This window comes from Triticum aestivum, chromosome 5A (genome assembly GCF_018294505.1).
Source record: "Triticum aestivum cultivar Chinese Spring chromosome 5A, IWGSC CS RefSeq v2.1, whole genome shotgun sequence".
NCBI classification, from domain to species: Eukaryota; Viridiplantae; Streptophyta; class Magnoliopsida; order Poales; family Poaceae; genus Triticum; species Triticum aestivum.
Window position 1 is genome coordinate 509236860 of NC_057806.1, and position 10197 is coordinate 509247056.

The following is a 10197-nucleotide window of genomic DNA, read 5'->3' on the forward strand; positions in this document are numbered from 1 at the left end:
GGGGTTTGGGGAATATTATTGGCTAGTTGACCGAAGGGCGGTTGAATCTAGGATTTGGGGGGAATTTTTGGGTGGGAGGGAGGATTTTCGTGCGGTGGGCGGGGGGAGTTTGGCGCATGGTCGGTTTCTCCAAGTGCACTCCCACGTGTCAGTGAAGAGGCAAGCCGAAGCACGTTCCGTTTGCATGAGCCGTGTGCAGGACCGAACGTGTGTGGGGTGCAATGCGACCGCGATAGGGGTGCTGTGAGTGTACCGCCTTTTTTCCTTTTAAACTAGGTGCTTCGCCCCCTAAAAAAACTTGTTGCTTCATGCGATCCATCGATACTACTACTAGTAATCCGGTAATCCCGACTAAAATGGTGCGGCCGGGTCTTTTCCCGCGCGATATGCTGGGAGGTTGGCTTAGTTGGGTTTTTAGGACGATAATGCTACACCTACATAGTCCCAGTTATGTAATTAACATAATGTGAAACGTGTGAGCTGTTGATTGTAGATTGGGGGGAGGGAGGGGCCCACCACCATGAAAATCAGGGGAGGAGAGAGAGAGGCAATTTACGTTAACCCTTTCGTAGGTTCCCGTAGATGTAGAAAGATGTGAAATGCGTGAATGTGCATTTGCATATAAGGCCTTCCCTCATTCATCCTTTTCTCCCACAAGATCTTGATCTTCCTTGCAACACACAGGCATCTTGCTAGTATCCTACAATATACTATATTATTGTGAAAGTTCATATACACCGGCCGAGATTAATGCAAACACGACAGATTTTCATTACATTTTGAACTTTTATAGGACAGAAAAATAAAAGAAACCCGACCCTAAACCTATTCTACGGCGGCGACCGATATCCTCCATCTGTGATCTCCATGTACGGGGGCGGGGTTCAAGACCCATCAAGTGAAGGCATGGTCTCCAACGAGGAAACATAGAACACGAGAGACGGATCGGCCAGTTGGCACACCATGCCCTGCCGCCTCCCATGCCCTACTCATCCTCGAAGGAGTCTCCGACCTTGGCGGTGCCGGACGTTGGATGACGGCAAGTAGGACGCGTGGCTGATGGTGCTCCCGTCGTCGGCCGCCAGCGTGGTCACCGCTTGTGCGTCGACTTGAGCGAGGGCGGCGACCTCGAGCTCCATCCCCGAAGACAAGCTCTCTCGTAGAGGGTTCGCGCTTGCGGTCATGGCGGATGTTGTGCCAGGTAGGAGGACGATGCGCTATGGTGTGGAGGTTAGCAGGGCGTTGCCGCTTTAAGTAGTGCATTCAGGTGAGGCCAAGCATCCTGGTGCATCATTAAGTCACCGTTGTTGGTTCTCGGGCACGGAGCCTCTTAACGACGGCATATAGAGGGATGGCATGAATGCGGGCAGCTGGCGCCGGCTGGGAACGCACCACGCGACGGCGTGAGGGACGAGGGTTTTTGGTGTGCCATGGTAGTCAGCTGCAGTCGTGGCAATGTTGGAGACGCCCTTTGCTCACATGCGATCGACACATGTCATTGAAAAAGCAAGACGACCATGTCTAGCAACGATGAGCGTGTCGCTCACCGCGGTCGCCGTGTCCAGAGGCGGTGCTGGAGCTGCATGATACGTCTCCGTCGTATCTATAAGTTTTGATTGTTCCATGCCAATATTATTCAACTTTCATATACTTTTGGCAACTTTTTATACTATTTTTGGGACTAACATATTGATCCAGTGCCCAGTGCTAGTTCCTGTCTGTTGCATGTTTTTGGTTTCGCGGAATATCCATATCAAACGGAGTCCAAACGGGATAAAAACAGACGGAGATACTTTTCATAATATTTGGAAAATCTGGAAGAAAAATCAACGCGAACCAGTGTCCGAGGTGGGCATGAGGTAGGAGGGTGCCCCCCCTAGGGCACGCCCCTGACCCTCGTGACCCACCTGTAAGGCGATTGACGCCCTTCTTCGGCCGCAAGAAAGCTAATTTTCGGAAAAAATCATGGTGAAGGTTTCATTCCAATCGGAGTTACGGATCTCCGGATATAAAAGAAACGGTGAATGGGCGGCAGAAGAGAACGCAGAAATAGAGAGAGACAGAGAGACGGATCCAATCTCGGAGGGGCTCTCGCCCCTCCCACGCCATGGAGGCCAAGGACCAGAGGGGAAACCCTTCTCCCATCTAGGGAGGAGGTCAAGGAAGAATAAGAAGAAGGGGGGCCCTCTCCCCCTTGCTTCCGGTGGCGCCGGAGTGCCACCGGGGGCCATCATCATCACCGTCATCTTCACCAACAACTTCACCGCCTTCACCACCAACTCTTCCCTCCTCTACGCAGCGGTGTAACCTCTCTCTTACCTGCTATAATCTCTACTTAAACATGGTGCTCAACGCTATATGATGTATGGCTATCCTATGATGTTTGAGTAGATCCGTTTTGTCCTAATGGCTATTTGATGATCAAGATTGGTTTGAGTTGCATGTTTTATTATTGGTGCTGTCCTATGGTGCTCTCCGTGTCGCGCTAGCGTGAGGGATCCCCGCTGTAGGGTTTGCAATATGTTCATGATTTGCTTATGGTGGGTGGCGTGAGTGACAGAAGCACAGACCCGAGTAAGTAGGTTGTTTGCGTATGGGATAAAGGGGACTTGATGCTTTAATGATATGGTTGGGTTTTACATTAATGAATCTTTAGTAGTTGCGGATGCTTGCTAGAGTTCTAATCATAAGTGCATATGATCCAAGTAGAGAAAGTATGTTAGCTTATGCCTCTCCCACAAATAAAATTGTAATAATGATTACCGGTCTAGTTATCGATTACCCAGGGACAAATAACTTTATCTTGACAACAAGCTCTCTACTAAAACTAACTTAGTTGTGTCTTTATCTAAACAGCCCCTAGCTTTTATTTACTTGCTCTTTATTATCTTGCAAACCTATCTAAAAACACCTACAAAGTACTTCTAATTTCATACTTGTTCTAGGTAAAGCAAACTTCAAGTGTGCGTAGAGTTGTATCGGTGGTCGATAGAATTTGAGGGAATATTTGTTCTGCCTTTAGCTCCTCGTTGGGTTCGACACTCTTACTTATCAAAAACTATTGCGATCCCCTATACTTGTGGGTTATCAAGACCTTTTTCTGGCGCCGTTGCCGGGGAGAAATAGCATGGGGTGAATATTCTCGTGTGTTCTTGTTTGCTTTATCACTAAGTAATTTTTATTTGCTGTTCTTAGTTGTTCTCTATCTTTAGTTATGGATATGGAACACGAAATACCAAAAAAATTAGGTGTACTTTCTGCTCATGGAGATGGTGAACCTCCTAAAACCCTCGATGTTGGTTATGTGAAAGATATTATGTACTACTTTAATAATCCTGAGGAAACCCCATTTAATTATGTAATGGGAGTAACATTGGATCAACGTGAATACTTTAGGGATTATCGCTTGACACAAAAAGGGAAACTATTATGGGATCAAATTCATATATTGAAGTGGTATGCTTGGCAATTATGCGTGAGTTATGATTATACTTGTTGCTCTAGGATGAAGGCTCCACACCTTCCCTTTTCATGCAAATTCAATGATAATAAAACCTTAGCTTCTTATGCTAATGGTATATATGATCACTATGATGTGGAACAAATAGAAGAATTTGTTGCTTTTATGGGTGCTTATGAAATTGAATCTATGTGTAAAGAGTTTGAAAATTTTGATGATGCTGTTTATAGATCTGAAAATTTAGCTATCCTCAAATATTGCTATGAGAATTATGAATACAATTTGGAAATTAATGCACTTATTGAGAAAGTCTCCGCCGTCCAAGAAGAGTATTTTGCAGGGGTCTATGGAAGAGGAAATTGATGAAACTGTGAGCTCATTGGATGAAAAAGATGAGGAGGAGAGCGAAGAACAAAAGGAGGAAGAGCGGATTAATCACCCGTGCCCACCTTCTAATGAGAGTAACTCTTCAACTCATACATTGTTTAATTCCCCTTCGTGCTTACCGAAGGATGATTGCTATGATGACTGTTATGATCCCTTGGATTCTTTTGAAATATCCCTTTTTGATGATGCTTGTGGACAAGATGCCAATATGAATTATGCTTATGGAGATGAACTTGCTATAGTTCCTTATGTTAAACATGAAATTGTTTCTATTGCACCCACACATGATAGTCCTATTATCTTACTGAATTCTCCAAACTACACTATATCGGGGAAGTTTGTGCTTATTAAGGATTATATTGATGGGTTGCCTTATATCGTTGCACATGATGATTTTGATGAATATAATATGCATGTTCTTGGTGCTCCTACTTGCAATTATTATGAGAGAGGAACTATATCTCCACCTCTCTATGTTTCCAATATGATAAAATTGCAAGAAACTATTTATACTATGCATTGACCTTTAGTATGTGTGCATGAATTGTTCTTTTATGACATGCTGATGCATAGGAAGAGAGTTAGACTTTGTCGTTGTATGATATATGTTACTTTGTGCTCACTACTAAATGCTAAATCATTGTTAATTAAAATTGGCTTTGATATACCTTGGGATCCGGGTGGATTCGTTACTTGAGCACTATATGCCTAGCTTAATGGCTTTAAAGAAAGCGCTGCCAGGGAGACAACCCGGAAGTTTTAGAGTCATTTATTTATTTTGTGTGCTTTTATAAAGTTTATAAATAAAAATAATGTGCCAAGGTTTGCCTTTAGGATGTTTACATTTGCTTGATGGTTTGTATGGTGCAGGACAGAAACTTTGGCTGTAGTGCGCGATTTTACATTTTTTGCTGGAACGTCAAATGGTTCTGATTCTTTCTGCAGTGTCTTCCTATGCAAATTTTTTATTTTTCCTAATTTTGGAAGAATTTGTCAAGTATAAGAAGTATGGTGAATGTTCAGATTATTACAGACTGTTCTGTTTTAGACAGATTCTGTTTTTGATGCATAGTTTGCTTGTTTTGATGAAACTATCAATTTATATTAGTGGATTAAGTCAGGAAAAAGTTATATTACAGTAGAAACAATGCAAAAACAAAATATGAATTGGTTGGCAACAGTACTTAGAGTAGTGATTTGCTTTATTATACTAGCGGATCTTACTGAGTTTTTGTTTGAAGTTTTGTGTGGATGAAGTGTTCGATGATTGAGAAGGTTTCGATGTGAGAAGAAGGAAGAGATGCAAGAGCGCAAGCTTGGGGATGCCCGAGGCACCCTGTCGTGGGTTTGTCACGGCAGATGTCCTTATGAAAGGACTTAGTCGTGGAGCCATCGCAACGGGTTAGCTTAAAGGGGTTAAACTGAACAAGGGGACACGGGGAGTTTTATACTAGTTCGGCCCCTTCAAGGAAGGAAAAAGCCTACGTCTAGTTGTGATTGGTATTGCTAGGGTTTCAAAGGCCAGGGAGCAAATCCGCTTTATCTGGCTCTCGAGTTGTTGTCTGTCCCCTGAACCGCTGCCGGGTCGTCCCCTTATATACATGGGTGGCGCCCGTCGGTTTACAGAGTCCCGAAGCCGGAGTATAAACTTTTCCGGTTCGGTCTCTACACTTCCTATCTTACAAAGTAAGTTACAAGATTTAAGTCGGTTTGTATCTACAGGCTTTAACTCACTTCTGGGCCTTGGGCCTTTGTAAAGCGCCATCATCTTCACATCTTCATGGGCTTTGTAACGACCCGACCCGAATGGATCAAGTCTCTGTGCTTAGGTGTCATCCCTGGATCGGTATGCTGACACACACAGTACTCGAAGGATTTATAACAGAGGTAAATCACATGTATAAAGTAACGTAAATACTATTACCTCAATCCAAGTAGCGGAAGCAACAAGGTTGTGGATTCCCATCAACACCAACGGCAAAGTTGAGTGTAGAAATCGTAACCCTAACGTATCACTTACTCGTCGTAAGAAACCTGCAACATGAGACGTTGCAACCCGAAACGGGTCAATACATTGAATGTACTGGCGAATTCACACCATAGAGAATGATGATCAATGGCTATCACTACATGCATATTTGGCTGGTGGAAAAGCTCTGTGGTTATAAGGTTTTTGCGTAAAGCCAATTTTTCCCTACTGCAAAGGAATAAATTTATTTAACTATCATGGTGGTTGTGAAACATCGAGAATGGTTGACAGCATTCCGATCCCAATTAAGTGAATAATTAAAACCCAACAACATTAATTAGAAGTAACATGTTGAGATTCACATGATATTCAAGTACTAGATACTCAAGTTGTCCATAACCGGGGACACGGCTAATCATGATTAGTTTGTACACTCTGCAGAGGTTTGCGCACTTTTCCCCACATGACTCGATCGCCTCCGTTTATTTTCTCGTAGTACATGATGTTTGAGAAACGGATGACCGAGACATAGTCTTTCAGAAGCGCTACCACCTTACATGTGGGGTAGACCGTACCACCTACAACCCCTACATCTGCTAGTCCACCCCGTAAGAGTTCGCACAACTTAGTCAACTATGCCAGAGCCCATAGTAGCATGTGGCTGCACACGGAAGTTTCTAGCATGAATTATCTTATGATCCCTTTGAGCCTGGGTGGCGGTTCGGAAAAAAACAGGCAAGTCCTGATAGACATCAGGTGCCTCAATCCATCCAGATGTGTGTTTAAGTTGCCACCTTAGATAAACCATTAAAATTATCAACTCACATCTGTCATGGATATCACTCACCCAATCCACGTCTACTAGCATAGCATGGCATACTAAGCAAACGTAGAAGTAACTCCCAAAGGTTTCATAATAATACAGGTAATAGGTACTACCTCATCTACTTCCCATCCCACAATTTAATTAGATCCTAATCATGCAATGTGTGACGATTGATCTAATGCAATAAAGCTGGGTTGTAGAAAAGGTATGATCAAAGTGTTACTTGCCTGCAATATTGATGAAGATGATTCGCACTCAAAACTCTTGATAGATCTACTCGTCACACTCCGGTCAATCTATCGTAAGCAAGCAATAGTAACCACACATAAGCAATCACTCAAAAGATCAAAAAGAACGAAGAAGACGTTTCGAAAAACATCAAAACCAAGCAAATAACTCTTGCAACATAAAACAATTTCTAACAGTACCAAAATTATGTGAATTTGGCCTTATTAGAATGTTTAGGTCAAGAGCTTCGATTTGCAAAAAGAATCAACTCAAACGGAGCTACGAAACTCAAGTTATGATCAAACAAAGTTTGAATTCAAATCTGATCTAATTCAAATTTTAAACTTTTCAAAAACATGTTTGGGTTGGATTAATAGATAGAGGGGATCATAACGAAGACGTGGGCGTTGGTTTCGTTGGATTTGGACTAACGAGTAAAAAGTTATGGCTATTTGAAAAATCAAGGTCAAGTTGTTTTACGGAAGAAAAAAAATACAGGCTAGGGTCTAATGTATAAATACGTAGACTAATTGATAATCTAATTATTTTATCGTATTAGTCTAAAAAAATAAACTACGAAAGTATAAAAAGAAAAAAAACAAAGAGATATACCTTTATAAGGCAGACAAAAGATGACTTTGGAGAGAAGAGAAAATTTCTAGAAGTCGCGCCGGAGAGTAGAAATATATTTTTCCTAAATCAATCTAGTCAAACCAAAATATTGATTTAATCCGAATCAGATGATTTTTGAAGGCTCTATGGGTCTATATTTATTGGTGGAAAAGAGGTTTAGAGGTCAAAGGCTAGGCAATGTGGGACTAAACGTAGACGAAAATATACGAAATAGAGAAGAAAAGAGGCGATGGGCCTAAAGGCCTTCGGCCGGCCGCAGCGTGCGCGGTGCAGTTTTTTTTTGGAAAATTCGGCCTAAGAAAAAAAACTGAAAAGACTGGCTGGGCCTGGCCCATATAGGATAAAAAAAATTAGGGCGCCCGCTGGTACTTTGATGTGCACGTGGGCGACAGTTAGCTTCAGGCACGCGCGCAGTTTTTTTTAAAACAGAATGCGTTAAACTGAAAAACGAAAATAAAATAAAATTTTATATAGGCATATTATATATCATAATTTTCAGAAAAAGATTTCCTCGACATGAACATTTTTCTAGCATTAAATAAAATACACACAAATTCTAATAATTCAAAGAGTGCTACTGGTCTATAAAAATCCAACTAAAAATCATTTTTAAAATACCAAAATGATTTCAAATTAATTTTTCTCCAAGTTTCTATTGTAGGGAATCATGTTACCCTAATTTCCATATATTTTATTTTTGGAGAAAAATAATTTGAATAAAACTCAAATAACTCCAAATTGAAAATAAATTCAAAAGAACTTTGAATTTAATTCTTTGAAACTCCCAACTCATATTTCATATAATTTGAAGAAGTCATTTTATCTTCTCTCAGGAAAATCATTGAGTTGCATAAAGTTCCAGAATCGGAAATATTTTCAAATGAAATTCGAATATTTTCAACACCCCTTGTCATTTAAATAAATGGAAGAAGTCATGTCATCTTCTCTCCGGGGTTTTGTGTTGAAAAGAATTTGAATTCATGGAGATCAGAAAGCAAATATGAAAGTTTGGGAAAGTCGTTTTATTCCCTCTCATTTAACTTTCAAAAGTTTTGAATTCAGTCACTTTCAGTCAATCAATCAAACAATCAATCAAATCTATCTATTTATTATAACATTCCAAAATTTAGAATTTTGGGATGTTACAGGCTTCTAGTCTTCATAAAGTTAATCCGGCTACTCCTGGCCGGTTTACGTCCAGTAGTAATATCCCCAACATTAGGCCCCAGATTGATTTGAACAGGTTTCATGTCAATCCTAAGTAAAAAACTTCGACTTCCACATCTTCTCATACTTTGGTAAACCGCCGTGATGTCATCTTCTCGGATCGTGGTAAACCGTCGTGACGTCATTTTCATTAATGGTCCTTCGACAATCGAGGTGACAGCTCCGCCTCACTTCCAAGTTTTGGCTCCTCGATTTTTGCGCCTGACACATATCCCTTGCCTTTATAAATAAGACCGGGGAGTCATTTTCACTTTTTCCCCCTCGTGCCTCTTCGCGTCATCTTCCTTGCGCTGCTCAACCTCCAGATCTCCGCCTCCAGCGTCGACCGTCGCCTCTGCTTCGACTCCGGCCGCTGCATCAGCCCGAACGCACCAGAATACTGCGGCATCTCTCCACCGTTCCTATGATACTGGTAACTCTTTTTCCTTCCACCCTAGATCTTGTTTTTAGGGTTTCACTGCTCGTCAGAGTTCATCGAAAAACTCAGTGCTTGTTCTTCTCTTTTCTTCTCTGTAGCATCCCAGGCTAGGTTGGATCTTGTTTATCCTTGCGTGACCATAGCCGTAATCATACTCTCCTCATTAGACTCCTTCTTTATATCAAGAACAACTTATCTGAATCTACTGAACTGTTTAAATACCTGAAGCTTGAACCTAAATATATTCCAGTTTCTGTCATACCTTAGATCCGAAATTTTCATATACCTCTGTGAAATCTGTTTCTCCTCACACCAATATAGGCGGTTTAACTTTGTATAAGCAATCTATACCATTAGCCCTCTGATAAACCGGAGGAGCCTTTTACCTTCATAGTTATACTCCGGTTTAACAGTGTCTGGGTACCCCTGTTCTGGTATTGCCTTTTTATCCATTATTGCATTGGTCTCCGATTTATGCAATTTCACATATTAGTATATCTTTTACTCCATTGCATCTTGTATATCATCATGATTGATTTATAAACCGGCCTTTTGTTTCCAGCGTGTTTATTTCGCAATGGCCAAACAATTTACCGCTTGCAACTGGGCTCGTTCCCGGGTCACCAAGGATCAATTGAACGATATGGTCAGCATCGGCTCTTTGCCTAAGAAAACTGAAATTAAATGGCGAGTTCCAGGAGCAGAAAATCCTCCGACCCCAAGGTAGGGTGAGGTGGTGGTCTTTGTTGACCACATAAGCCGTGGCTTCAAACCGCCAGGGTCAAAGTTTTACCGAGATGTGCTTGCCAATTTCCAACTCCATCCTCAAGACACCGGGCCCAACTCAGTATCCAATCTATGTAACTTCCAGGTCTTCTGTGAAGTGTACTTACAGGAAGAACCAACTGCGGAGCTGTTCCGGGACTTCTTTCACTTAAACCGGCGCACAGAATTTGTAAATGGCCCCAACACTGAACTTGGTGGTGTCTCAATTCAAAAGCGGAAAGAAGTTAAATTTCCTCATGCCAAACTGCACAGCCACCCAAAGG